This window comes from Cygnus atratus, chromosome 17, assembly GCF_013377495.2.
Source record: "Cygnus atratus isolate AKBS03 ecotype Queensland, Australia chromosome 17, CAtr_DNAZoo_HiC_assembly, whole genome shotgun sequence".
NCBI classification, from domain to species: Eukaryota; Metazoa; Chordata; class Aves; order Anseriformes; family Anatidae; genus Cygnus; species Cygnus atratus.
Genome location: NC_066378.1, coordinates 11,711,301 through 11,723,180, shown reverse-complemented (window position 1 = coordinate 11,723,180; position 11,880 = coordinate 11,711,301).

Here is an 11,880-nt window from a genome sequence, read left to right as displayed (position 1 = left end):
GAGACTGTCTCTGTGTAGAGCCTGAAGTATTGAAGAGCCAAAATCTGTGCAGGATTTTCTTAATCAGCCAGGTTGTAGCAATTAAACAGGTATTACACAAACAGCTGAGCTGTCCCTGCAACAGTATCAAGAAGCACAGAGATAACAGGAGTCACTACAGCCATCCTAAGGTAAACCATTCCCACTCATGAATCACATCTCCCAGTATCTCTTCACTTCGTTAGCTTGCTGAAAATCTGCAGGAGCCTGGATTCCTACAGACATATAACCTTTGAAAATGGTATGGAATTGTCTCCAAAAATCATACCAAGAATTTTTGCATGCTGCTCAGAAGAGTCCAGACTTAGAAAATAACCACATAGATCTGGAAATTAATTTCCAGCTTTCATTCTTCTAAACTTTCCATTTTTTTTCTGACTTGCTGCAAGTCTGATTGAGTTATTTCAGAATGCAGCTAAGAAGCCAAGTCAGAAAACCTATTAACAGTGTCAACAAGACACAGCTGATTGCCCAGAACAGTTGACGCACAAACCCACAGAGATTTAAAAAGAAATCCCACAAAAAAAAAAAAAACACAAAAAAAACAGTCTGACAAACTTTAAGAAAAATAGTGACCTACAAAGATACTTTTTTCCATCAATTTTAAAAGGCAAATGGTAGGTGTGACCAGAACTGTGACCTTTATGAAACAGAGTTCTCTTACTTAAAATGAAGCACTTTTTTTTTTTTTTTTAACCTTAAATCCTGACAATTGAAGCATCAATAGTACTGAAAGTCATATTCTGTGGTAGTGGTGAGCTCTGCCTCTGTCTGGGAGTTAGATCTGGGTAGGAAGAAATGTCTCATAGGATTTCCAAGGCTTCCACCTACTGCAGAATTATTTTCAGCAACACAGAAAGGAGGACTGTATTTATTACTGGTCAGATTTTGCTGTCACTCACCATCAGCAGCAAAGCCCAGAGAAGCAACATCTGCCCCCATGGGGATCAATTCCTGAAGCAACCCTTCTCCCCAGCACTCCACCAAATGTGAGAGCTGCAGAGTTAGACAACAGTGCACCTGAAACTAGGGTGAACGTGGTCCTAGTGCAATGCAGGCTGGTGATACACTTACTTGCTAACCTGTCTTGAGGACTATCCCGTATCTCCTAGTGCTGTGGACGAGACGTATCACGGAGTTGTTGGGCCAGTGGAAACACTTGTCTGCCTTCCTGGGCATGCAGTGAAGGCCCGGGAGGGCTCTTTCCATGCACCCTTGAGAGTCTGTGGCAGAGGGGAAGGTTTCCAAGCTGAGCGACAGTGTAATCCAGGTTCAAAAGCAGCTCAGGGCCAGGCAGGACTGGCTTGGGTACAAAGAGGAAGGTCTGACAGGCCAGTCCTTGCACCCAGGAAACCCTTTTGTGACGACAGATCAGATTGCAGGCACCTCCACTGAGCAAGTGTGGGGGCAGGCTCGTTGTGGGCCTCCAAGCTGAAGGATTGCCTGAGACTCCTTGTTCTGACCACCCATCAGGCTTTTCTGCTGCTAACAGTTGAATTACTCCCTTGCTACAAGCACAAAACTGCAGTTTCTGATTGCTCTGGTCTTTGAGCAGGGCAGGTTTTCCCCCAGGGCCTGTCTCCTTGGGTCACAGTGAGAGGCCTGCCCAGCCATGGGCCTTTCCAAGCAGACGAGACCCACACAGACATCCCTGCACTTACAGGAATTCTGCCATATATTTATTTTGCATGACAGACCTGGCTTCAGCTTTTCTGCAAGTTCTTCCTGTCCTATACATGACAGAGCCAATGTACCAGGTTAATCTCATGATCGTTTTTATCCTGGCCAACTGCAGTCTTCTACCTGCTTTGTCTGCTATTAGTTTTGTTTCCTCAACATTGGCTGCAGTGGAAAAAGAAAATTCAAAAAGGTAGTGTTCAAATATAAGTCCAGTGGGTTTATATCCACCACAGCCTGGTCTTTGACCCCACAGGGATAGGGGCTGCTAAGGCAACGTCTCACAGGTGGACGTGGCCCCCAGGAAGGTGCAGGGGAGGGCTGCATCCTTGGCAGTGCAGGGCCTCCACCCTCCCAGGCTGCTTTGAAGCCTTACGCTTTGTTTTCTCTGCAAATAGACTAGGAATGACCTAACAAGCTCCCACTCCTTTGAGCTTAAGCAGGTTTTTTTGGTCTTGCAATGTCAGGAAAAAAAAGCCGAGCTGCATAGCCAGGGATAGGCTGTGGTAGGCTACTACCCTGGGCCACATCCAAAATTGTGATATTGCCAAGTAAGTGCCTGTAGGAATTTTTGAAAAATACCATCTTAGATGGTGTCTCCCTCGGGCCCATCACAAGCTGCTTTTCTTCTCCGTGAAAGCTGGCACTGGAAAGAGACTTTGTTCTGTGCAAAACCACAATGGGCACAGATCCCACCCTGCCTGCCCACCCTCTGTCCCTATTGCTCCTAGCCCTGTAGCTGGGTGAGCAGTGGTAAGAGACAAAAGTCATCTTGCTCTGAATTTGTGAGTGCTGATTATTATTATTATTATTATTATTATTATTATTGGTTTTGCTCAAACACCAGAAATTGAGTTTTGGGTGCATGTTGCCAATAAACCGCTCCCAGGCACCAAGTGCTTTACTTCAGTATGTTTTGTGCACCTAGAAGAAACGATTAGTTCCACTAGAGAGGTCTCTTTCTTTTAAATGGAGCATTATTTATCTCAACCAACAGATCTTTGTTCAGGTGTATTTTCTCAAAGATACAAATGATAAATCTAGCCCACGGAAAATGCTGCTCAGAAAGGTGAATTTCCTTGAGCAGCTGGTACTGTGACAACATGATTTCTCCCCAGGATCCTAACATGCCCGTTGCCCACAGCCCTGCATGTCTGATGGGTAAATCACATTCTGCCTTTAGAAATTATTTTCCACCAATAGTTATTTTGGGATCAGAATCTTTCTCACAAGCCTCCTGGTTTTGGGTTTTCTTTTCTTTTTTCTTTATTTTTTATTTTTGATTTTTTGTGTTTTTTTGGGAGGGAGGGATGTCTAATGTGCTCTGTTTTACATCAGAATAGAACATTTCAGAAGGTCACTCTCTGAAAGGTGAGGGGTTTGCCCTTCATCCTCTTCATGCCTGTGATCATTTTACCCCTAAATGCAACAGAGTATGCTTGTGTCTGGTCTGCATGCATTGCTGTCATTGCATTTGGGGCCAAAAAGGGGAAACCTAGCTAAATATTGAACTTCTAAGAATCTGCATAATACTTTGCACAAATGCAGAGAACAACTTTGACCAAAACAGTTTACGGCTTCTTTCATTTTTTTTCTATTTTCTTTCCATTTTTTTTTCTTTCTAAGCCAGCTCTACTTTTCTCAATGTGAAACATATTCGCACCCTAGGTGCAGACTTTCTGGGAATGATGAAAATGAGGTTTGGGTGTTGATAGCAGTGTTTGAGTGAACTGCTGGTCAGAGAAGTGAATGCTATTTACTATTTATGTTGAGTGAGTCTTACAAAAAAAAAAAAAAGAAGGGTCACTAGGAGGTAAATGAACGAAAGACTTTGCAGAGCAAACTGAGGACTGAAGGCTGTGTGAATCTGAGTTAGATGTGAGTGGGTCTGTGTGTGAGCACTGTGAGCTAGGATACTTAGCCATTGTAGTTTTAACCTGCTTTTTTTCCTTCCCTGCAGGGAAGGGCATCCTTGCCTTCTTTAGAGCTGAAACACAGTCAGATCCATCCTCTGTCACAGTCACGCAGTCCCACTGAAGTCTGTGGAGCTCAGTGTTCCGCAGGCTTGCAGGGGACTCTGTGCAGAGCTGTGCCTGTGTGCAGAAAGGGGAACACGTTATAATGACGGATCTGGGTGTGGGATATTCACATTTCTACTGCCAGATAAAGTCCGCTCCCTGAGGATTACCCCATCACTCACAAGTTGCTCAGTTCTGAGAATATCCCCTACAGCTCACCAATAACCATTGTATTTGATGACTTGGGAGGCACTCATTCCTCTTCAGATACTGTGATGGCCAACAAAATGAGCAAAGTATCCTGCCATGTGAATTGTGACCTGAAGATGGGGTTGAAAGATGTTTGAGGGTTAGAGAAGGGAGAACATATTACTGGTGGAAATGCAGAAGGATGTGTCATATTTTTATTTTTGTAAGTCTGATTCTCTAAGTGCTTGTAAAGTACTTGACTGTTGTATATGTGGTGATGCAGTAGTTCTCAATATCCTTTTATTTTTGTATATTCCCCATCTCCACAATAATCCCTTCCTGTTCAACTCATAGAGAGTAATTTAAGAAGACAAAATTTATATATCATAATAAAACGTGCAAACTGTCATGCTGATGTATGTGAGCTTCCTTCATCTTTCTTACCCATTTTCTTGGTGCCTAATGCTCCTTTCCCATCCAGAGGGAATGTTTTTGGTGTCCTCCTCCTGCACCCATGGGATTTGGCCCAGCTGCCCCAGGTCGGGAGGCTGTTGACCCATATGGGCAGCACCATGACCTGCTCTGTCCCATACGTCCTGTGAAAGTTTAAGTGACTCAGGCAAAGGGCATGAAACTCACGCTTCCTGCAGAGGCCGTTTTGCTCGTCAAGATTTCACTGGTCAGCAGTTTTACAATTTCTTATCTTAAATTTCCCTCTTCCTGCTCAATCTTGTTCTACCCAGCTATGAAGCCCTGGTGCCCAGTCTGGTTAGTTCCTCTCCCAGCGTTTCCACGCCCTTCAAGGGCAGGCAGAACCAATGTAATGCTTCTTTCATGGCCAGGTACCCACATCCTCGTACACTACCAGGACCCCTGCTACTTCCTGGCTTTCCAAATCACGAAGGCAGATGGGTTTCATCAGGGCTAAAACCCTGCCTAGCCATGAAGTTTTAAACCCACTGCTATAAATGCCTCGGGCTCACCAGCCAGCTATCAGTAGAGCTCTCAGCTGTCTTCCAAGACCTAAGATGTCTGCAGGGAGAATCTGACACTAATCCTTATGGAAAAATCATATTGGATTTATAGGGATGAAGTCAATAGGCTTGGACGAAAACAGCTGTTAAATGCTAAGGAATGGAAAGAAGAAGGAAAGCCACGTTACGCAAGAGGCTTGCTTCAGGTGCACGGGAAATGCCCGTGTCCTCATCCCAAGTTTTTTTGACACAAATTATGGTTGAACTGCTCCTAGGATGAAGGATGGGAGATGCTCGTGCTCAAGCACCTGAGGAATGGCAACAGCATAACGAAGGCAGGGGCTGCACGGACTGGGCGAGTTTGATGGTCGAAACCCAAATGCCAGACGAAGAACACGTGCATCCACTCCTGTTATTTAAATAAAACCGTAAGACATGAATGCCGTCCAATGAAGATTCCTGAGGTGGCAACTAAATCCTCAGAAGCAAAAGCAGTATTAGATGCAGGATATGTGTTTTGGCAAGCGCACTCAGATGAGCTAACTCCTAGTGGCTTTTACTGTGCCATTTGGATGTTGTAAATTTAAGCAGATGATGCTTGGTATTAGTTTTGCTCCTGGGATATTTCAGAGAGTAATTGCACATATCTCTGAGGGATTACAAGGTGCTGAAGTTATAATGGATGGACTTTGAGTTTGGACGAGATGCCTTTTTGAACAGAAGGAAAGGTTTAGGCTGGTTTTACAGACAGCACGAATGCTGTGTGTAAAGTGCCAAAAGCCTCACCTAGAAAAGTTGCTGATAATGGGCAGATACAAATTAATAAAAACCCACATGCCGGGATCCCAGTTCCACAGATGCCTTTATCAATCTAACTGCACAGTTAGGTACAGCCAACAAACAGTGAAGGGATTTGACAGAAAAAAAAAAACCTTACCTGACACTGGAGTAGGAAAAGCCCCGCTGCCAATCTGCCAGCTTGGAACTGCCACGTGCGAGGCCTTGGGCTCCATCTCCGCTCCTGTGGCTCAGCAGATGGCAATGTCACAGCCTGGACCCACAGAAATGTCTTCATAAGATCTAGGTGGTACCAAGCATCAGGAAAGTCATGTCACAGTCCTTAGAACAGTCACAGGCCTGTGCCCATGCGGAGGAGCCACCAGCAGCACGCCTGGGCTGAGGCACGGACTGCCTCTGCTGTGGCACGGGACACTGAACGGCCACCGAAGGCAGCTCCGTGGGGAGCAGACGTGGGTGGGTGGCAGGCTGTCACTGCAGCAGCTCCCAGCCCCAGTGGCAGATAAGTGCTGGCACCCGACTTCTGCCTGCTCTTGCCTCTCCCAGCTCATTGCAGAGGAGAGGGCCAGGACCTGCCCGGCCCTGCACAGCTTCTGCTGAAGCACTGAGTCCCCTTACCCTGGCAATGTGCTCAGCCATGGGGGGCAAGTGATGTAGGAATAGTTTGTTCTCAAATAGAATAGAGGGTCCTGGAATTGTTTTTTGAGGGGCCGTAAGGATGGAGTTTTTATGAGCTCCATTTTCTGCTTCTAATAATGATGCTGGATCCAAACAGCTCCACGCCTCAGAGTCCAAGGCAGACAGGGAGTTCACATCTATGAGGATGAAAACGCTCGTCCTGCCAAGCCTTTGATGCTCATCGTATCCTTCCTACCCTGCAAACAGGCGGACAGCACATTTCTAGCATAAAAATATCCTCCTCTGCAGTTAACCACCTCCAGATTCCCTTCCTGAGCCCATCCTCAGCCCGGTGATTAGACATTTCTGTACACATAAACATCCAAATCATCTCTCTGGGGCTCTTCCTCTCTCACAAGCAGATCCTGAGACCAGCGGCTATTTGCAGCTCCTTGAAATACTAATGGGATCAGGGCTTCTTCCAAGCTGACCGCTGCAGTCGGGGGCCCACTGCTCTGCACAGAGCACTGGGTTTGCTCCTCGGCCACGCAGCCTCCCAGCACGTTGCCCACCACTCTGGGGATCAAGCTGCTCCAGATGCCCTGCTCATGGCTTTGGGAGGCAATGCCGAGGGGGCCACGTGCCTTGGGAAACCAATGGTGGCACCAGGACATGCAGTAGGGGTGCACAGAGGAGGGACAGTGCAAAGCACCCCAAGTGCAACGCAGTGGAGGAACGAAAAACATGCACGCACGCACACACAAATGTGCACGCAGGCACACATGAGTACTAACTTCTCTTTGATGGGGGACTGTCGAAACGTTACCCTCCCTTGGGCCTCTGCAGTGAAATAATCTGATTATTCATAAACCAGCTAGAACCATGAATCCCTCATTTATCATTTTAACATAAATAATAAGGGCAAGAGGAACACGACAGCAAGAAACTAGCTATAGATGTAGTGTTGAAATCTGCCCGTTTCTTTTAAGCATGCCCCACTTACTGATAATAAGCAGTGATCCAACCAATTCCTCGTCTGAGTCCGCAAGCATTGGATTACAAAGGACACAAGCCAACACCCTGCTTTATGCTAGTGGAAGTCCATTTGGGTGGGAGGCCAGCTAGGAGAACGCAGCGAATTTAAGAAAACACATTTATCTTACTGACAAATGCTCAGGAAATAAAAGCCTTCGTATTCTTCTTTGACCTCTTCCACTCACAGATGGGTTTTTGCTGTGCTTCTGACGGAGTTTGTTTAGCACCTGCCCCTCCAGGATGTTCGCTGTAGGATGGTTTAGGAAGGGGCTCCCCAGTGTCTGTATGCTCGCAAGGTGCTGGTGCCCACTGCTGTGTTTCGGTCGGGTGCCATGGAGCTGTCGGCCCGTTGTGGTGCAGAGCTGGCACAAGGTCGGGTTTTTAGCTTTGGGTCCAGCCTCCAGCGGGGCTCTATGGGATGGCAGCAGCACAGGCCTCTTACAGCATCCGCGGCTGGCTGCTCATGGGCTTTACCCCGTAATATAGATGGAACCAGGGGATACAGCATCCACAGCCACGCACTCCCTGTCAGCTGGGAGAGGAATTGAGCATCTCCACCCCCTACAGCTCCAACCTGAGCCCGCTGTCAAAGAGAACGTGGGGAGCAGCCGAGCAGCACCCCAGGCTCAGGGTCCTTTGCTAAGCATGGTGCTGCTCAGCCTCCGGCTCTGCCCTTCAACTTTGCAGCCTGGGCTCTTTGCGAGTCCCCCAGCACTTGTAAACATTTTGGCAGCGCCAGCCCTGTGCGCAAGCCCCAGCCGTAGCCGAACGCACTATTAACGAGCCACGTGTTTCCACAGCCTCCAGGCTTGGCACCAGACCCCGGGGACCCAGCCGAGCCCGGCTCCAGCAGTGCCCGGCGCAGCTCTCGGCAAAGCTCCGCTGGCAGAGGGGCGAGCGCCTGGCTCGGGGAGAGCCCCGCTGCGTGCCCCCGCCCAGCCCCTTCCCTGCCGCTCACCCCCTCCAAAGGTCTCTCCTCGATGTGTGCTCAGAAAGAAAGAAAGAAAAAAAATCTCCTATATTTTTAAACACTGCCTAATGGTGAGGAGTAACATCTGGAGCGCAGCCTTGCCCCTCACGCACAGTCCTCCCTCCGCAGCGAGCGGCTCGCCGCATCACCCCACGAACCCGGCGGGACATCACCCAGAGGGAAGCACGAGCTCCTCTGTGCTGGCCCTCCTGCACCTGCTGGTGGCCCAGGGGACAGTGGCTACCAGAAAGCCCTGGGGAGGTGGGTGGCTGGTAAAAGCCTTGCTTGCAGCTGGGAGATTCTTGGTCACCGAAGGGAACGGGGCTGCTCAGATCGCCCCCATCGCTTGTGCCTGTGCCTCCTGTGCCGGCCCCAGCTGGCCCATCGCCCTGGTGCACCCAGAACATGGGGTGCAGGAGAAACCCTGCTTCCTTCAAGCCTGTTTCCAGCGAGGCTCTTCCAGCCAACATTAACACACGTTGCTTTACTTCCCAGCACGGCCCGGGGCAGAAAGGAACATCTGGTCCTAATAAAAAGGTTGTTCCCCCTGCACAGAGACCCAGGAGCAACCTCTGCTGCGTGGTTCCAGCCTCCGCTGCTTGGTTCCTCCTTCTCCAGTGGATGGAGGCAGCTCTGCAGGACGCTCCGGCAGCCCATGGGGACTGAACTTTTCCTGGTAGCTTAAAAGCGGGCCCAGCGCAGGGCAGTGAGATGGGTTTCACGTCTCAGGAGCCAGCACCACGTGAAATGGTTGTGACTTGTCATCTGGGTCTGGAGATGGGGCATAAGGATTTGTTGAACAGAACGGAGCTCTTTTTCTATTCCAAAACCACAAAAGCTGGAGATGGCTCTAACCCAAGGCCCAGGATTAACATCCCTGTGGGGAGGAGCTCTGATTCGGTCCAACTGGAATCCAGCTCCAGACCTGGCGCCCACCTCCAGGCACGCACCGGCCAGGCTCCTCGGGCCTGACCTCTGGCAGCCATTTCGCTTTCTCTGCAGGGCTCAGGATGAAGCAGCAGCAGAAAACATTCCCTGCATCTCAAGCAGAGCTAGACCAGGATTGCCTGCCTGCTCTCCAACCTTCCACAAACAGAAGAGCCCACACTTCTTCAGCACCTGCCTCTCACCAGAGCTGATTCGGGGCTGTTGCAGTGCGCACGGTGGAGCTGCTCTGAGCAGAGTTTGGGACCACGCTGAGCCGGCACGCAGCGTCCTTGGGAGCAGACGTTTGGATGGGAGAGCGGCGGCGTTTCCTGCCCCTGCCATCTCCTCAGCAGTACCACCACAGAGTTTCCTCCCAGCTGGCACATAGCCAGCCATCAAAGAGATCGCGAGTGACTAATAAGTATGAAAAGAAGTTGGGTGAGGGCAGCAAAAATGTCTGGCCAAAGATCAATCTTCACTGACAATTGCTGCTTTTTCTACGTGGAAGTGCCCTGCTGAGCTGAAAGCAGCGTCTGCTTAAAGCAGAGCACCCTGTGAAGGAGCTCCCCGCACACCACACTTCACCAGGCTGGGGACGTTTGCACCATTCACACCGTTCCTGGCAAAGGGAAGCACCCTGTGCTCTTCAGAAGTATGCACCAGGAGCAACGCATGGCTGCTGCTCTGCTCTGTGCCACACAGGTGGCGGAACCCAGCACCGGGCAGTGCCGTGGGCAGTAATCCCTGCCTGCTCTCTGCTCACAGGGGCTGACAAGAGGAACTGAGAGCACTGCACTTGTACTGGCGGTGACACCGACCTCACTTCGGACACTGCTCAACCTCCTGTCGGTGGCAAGTGATTTATTGCCACTCCGCTGCCCAGAGCCCCGACAAATACTCAGTTTGGTAATTACAGGAGGCCAAAAATGAGAGGATAAAAAACCTGACGATTAATTCAACTGTTACACGCAGACAGTGACACCTTTCCCAAGTTTTATGCGAGCCCAGCCCTTCCCTGGCCCGGCTCACAAACCAAAGAGCATCAGCCAAAGCTCCCTGTGCCCTTGCCCAGCACCGATAAGAGCCAGGCATGCATCAAAAGCCACTCTGGTTTCCTTCCAGGGCACTCACCAGCCTGCGACGTCTCATCAACTGCCAAAATCATCTCTTCAGCCCTCCGTCCACATCGTTATCAGAGAGCATACATAATTTCATGGCAAATCACAAGAACCGGTGAGTGGCTATTTAGACTACCACTGCGGGATGGTAGCAAACGCTTCCTGCTGCAGGGCTCCTAGGAGCCGTTACCAATTTTTTGCTCTCTTGCAGAGCCCATGCTCTGCTTGGGGCTGCTGGGTGCGCACCACAACCTGCCCCCCGGGGAGGGCACAGCGATGAGTGCTAACTCCACGTGTCCTTTGTATTCTGGTGCGTTTTTACCTGTTTATCTTACCGAGCCCATCGCTGGGTGCCACAGCCACGTCCCTCCCTGCTACCAGCAGGGCGCACGGGGTGATGGAGAAGCTGGAGCACAGAGATGCAGGGAGGACGACTGCTGTCTCGCTCTGTTTCCTCATGGAACTTCTGACTCGTCCAGGCCTGGCTGAAAAAAATATCTTCCTCTTGCTTTAATTCTTTCCAAAAGAAAAGAAAACAAAGGAAAACACCAGCCCCATAATATTAACTAAACATCAATTCACCACCAGGAGAAGGTCACAGTGCTCCCGCACCTCCTTACAGCCTCTGTCGAGGGCAAAGCCTTCAGGGAACATCTTTTATGTTTCCCCTCCCCTCCAAAAATTGCTGTTTGCCACCAAACCAAAACCCGAGTGAGTCTGGGTTTCTGACATTTTTCTTTATTGCTGGTTTTTGAAGCCATCTGCTTTTGTCCCATTTCATTTTCATCTCCTTATGTAAGAGCTTTTCAAGTAGGCCTGAAGTTTTCCATCATTAAATCATAAGTGCTGGCCTTGAATGTAGCGTTTTCCCACCTTCTGTTTCTTCAGCATCAGTGTGAATTATTGACCAGGGCAACTGCTGTCAGCCCTCATCACCACTGAAATCCTGAGGCGGGAAGCTGAACAGCCTGGCTTCTGTTTGTGCTATTTATTAACTTCTAATTGCCTTCTGAGCAGCAAGACTTTCCAAAAGAGGAACTTCAGCAGAAACCACTCTCATTGGGCCTGGAGATCTTCAGGCTTTAGGAGCCGGCACATCTCTACCTCGTGCACGCGGCTGCAGGCTCGCTGCGCCTGGGTGCTGGCAGGGCTCTCAGGCTGGTGTGGATCCTTCTCCAGCCCAGGGACAGGAGCCTTTCGGACACTGTGCACCCCTGGACAGACAAACGGGGTCACACAGGACCACAGACAGCCCAGGAGCATCCCCCACGACTTGGGGCACCCTGAACGGACCTTTAGGGTTTAAGCACCTGAAATGCTGTGCCTTATGCCTGTAAGCAGAGATGCCCATTGCTCCTTTCAGGAGGAAAACGGTATTATTATTATTATTATTTTTTAAAACCCATTTCTGAGCCCCAGAAGAGGCAGCTGAAGATCATCAGTGGAAAACCAATAATAGCCCTCTAACGGGTTAAGTTCCATAGAGTCACCCACAGCCATACCCCTCAGCCCAGCAC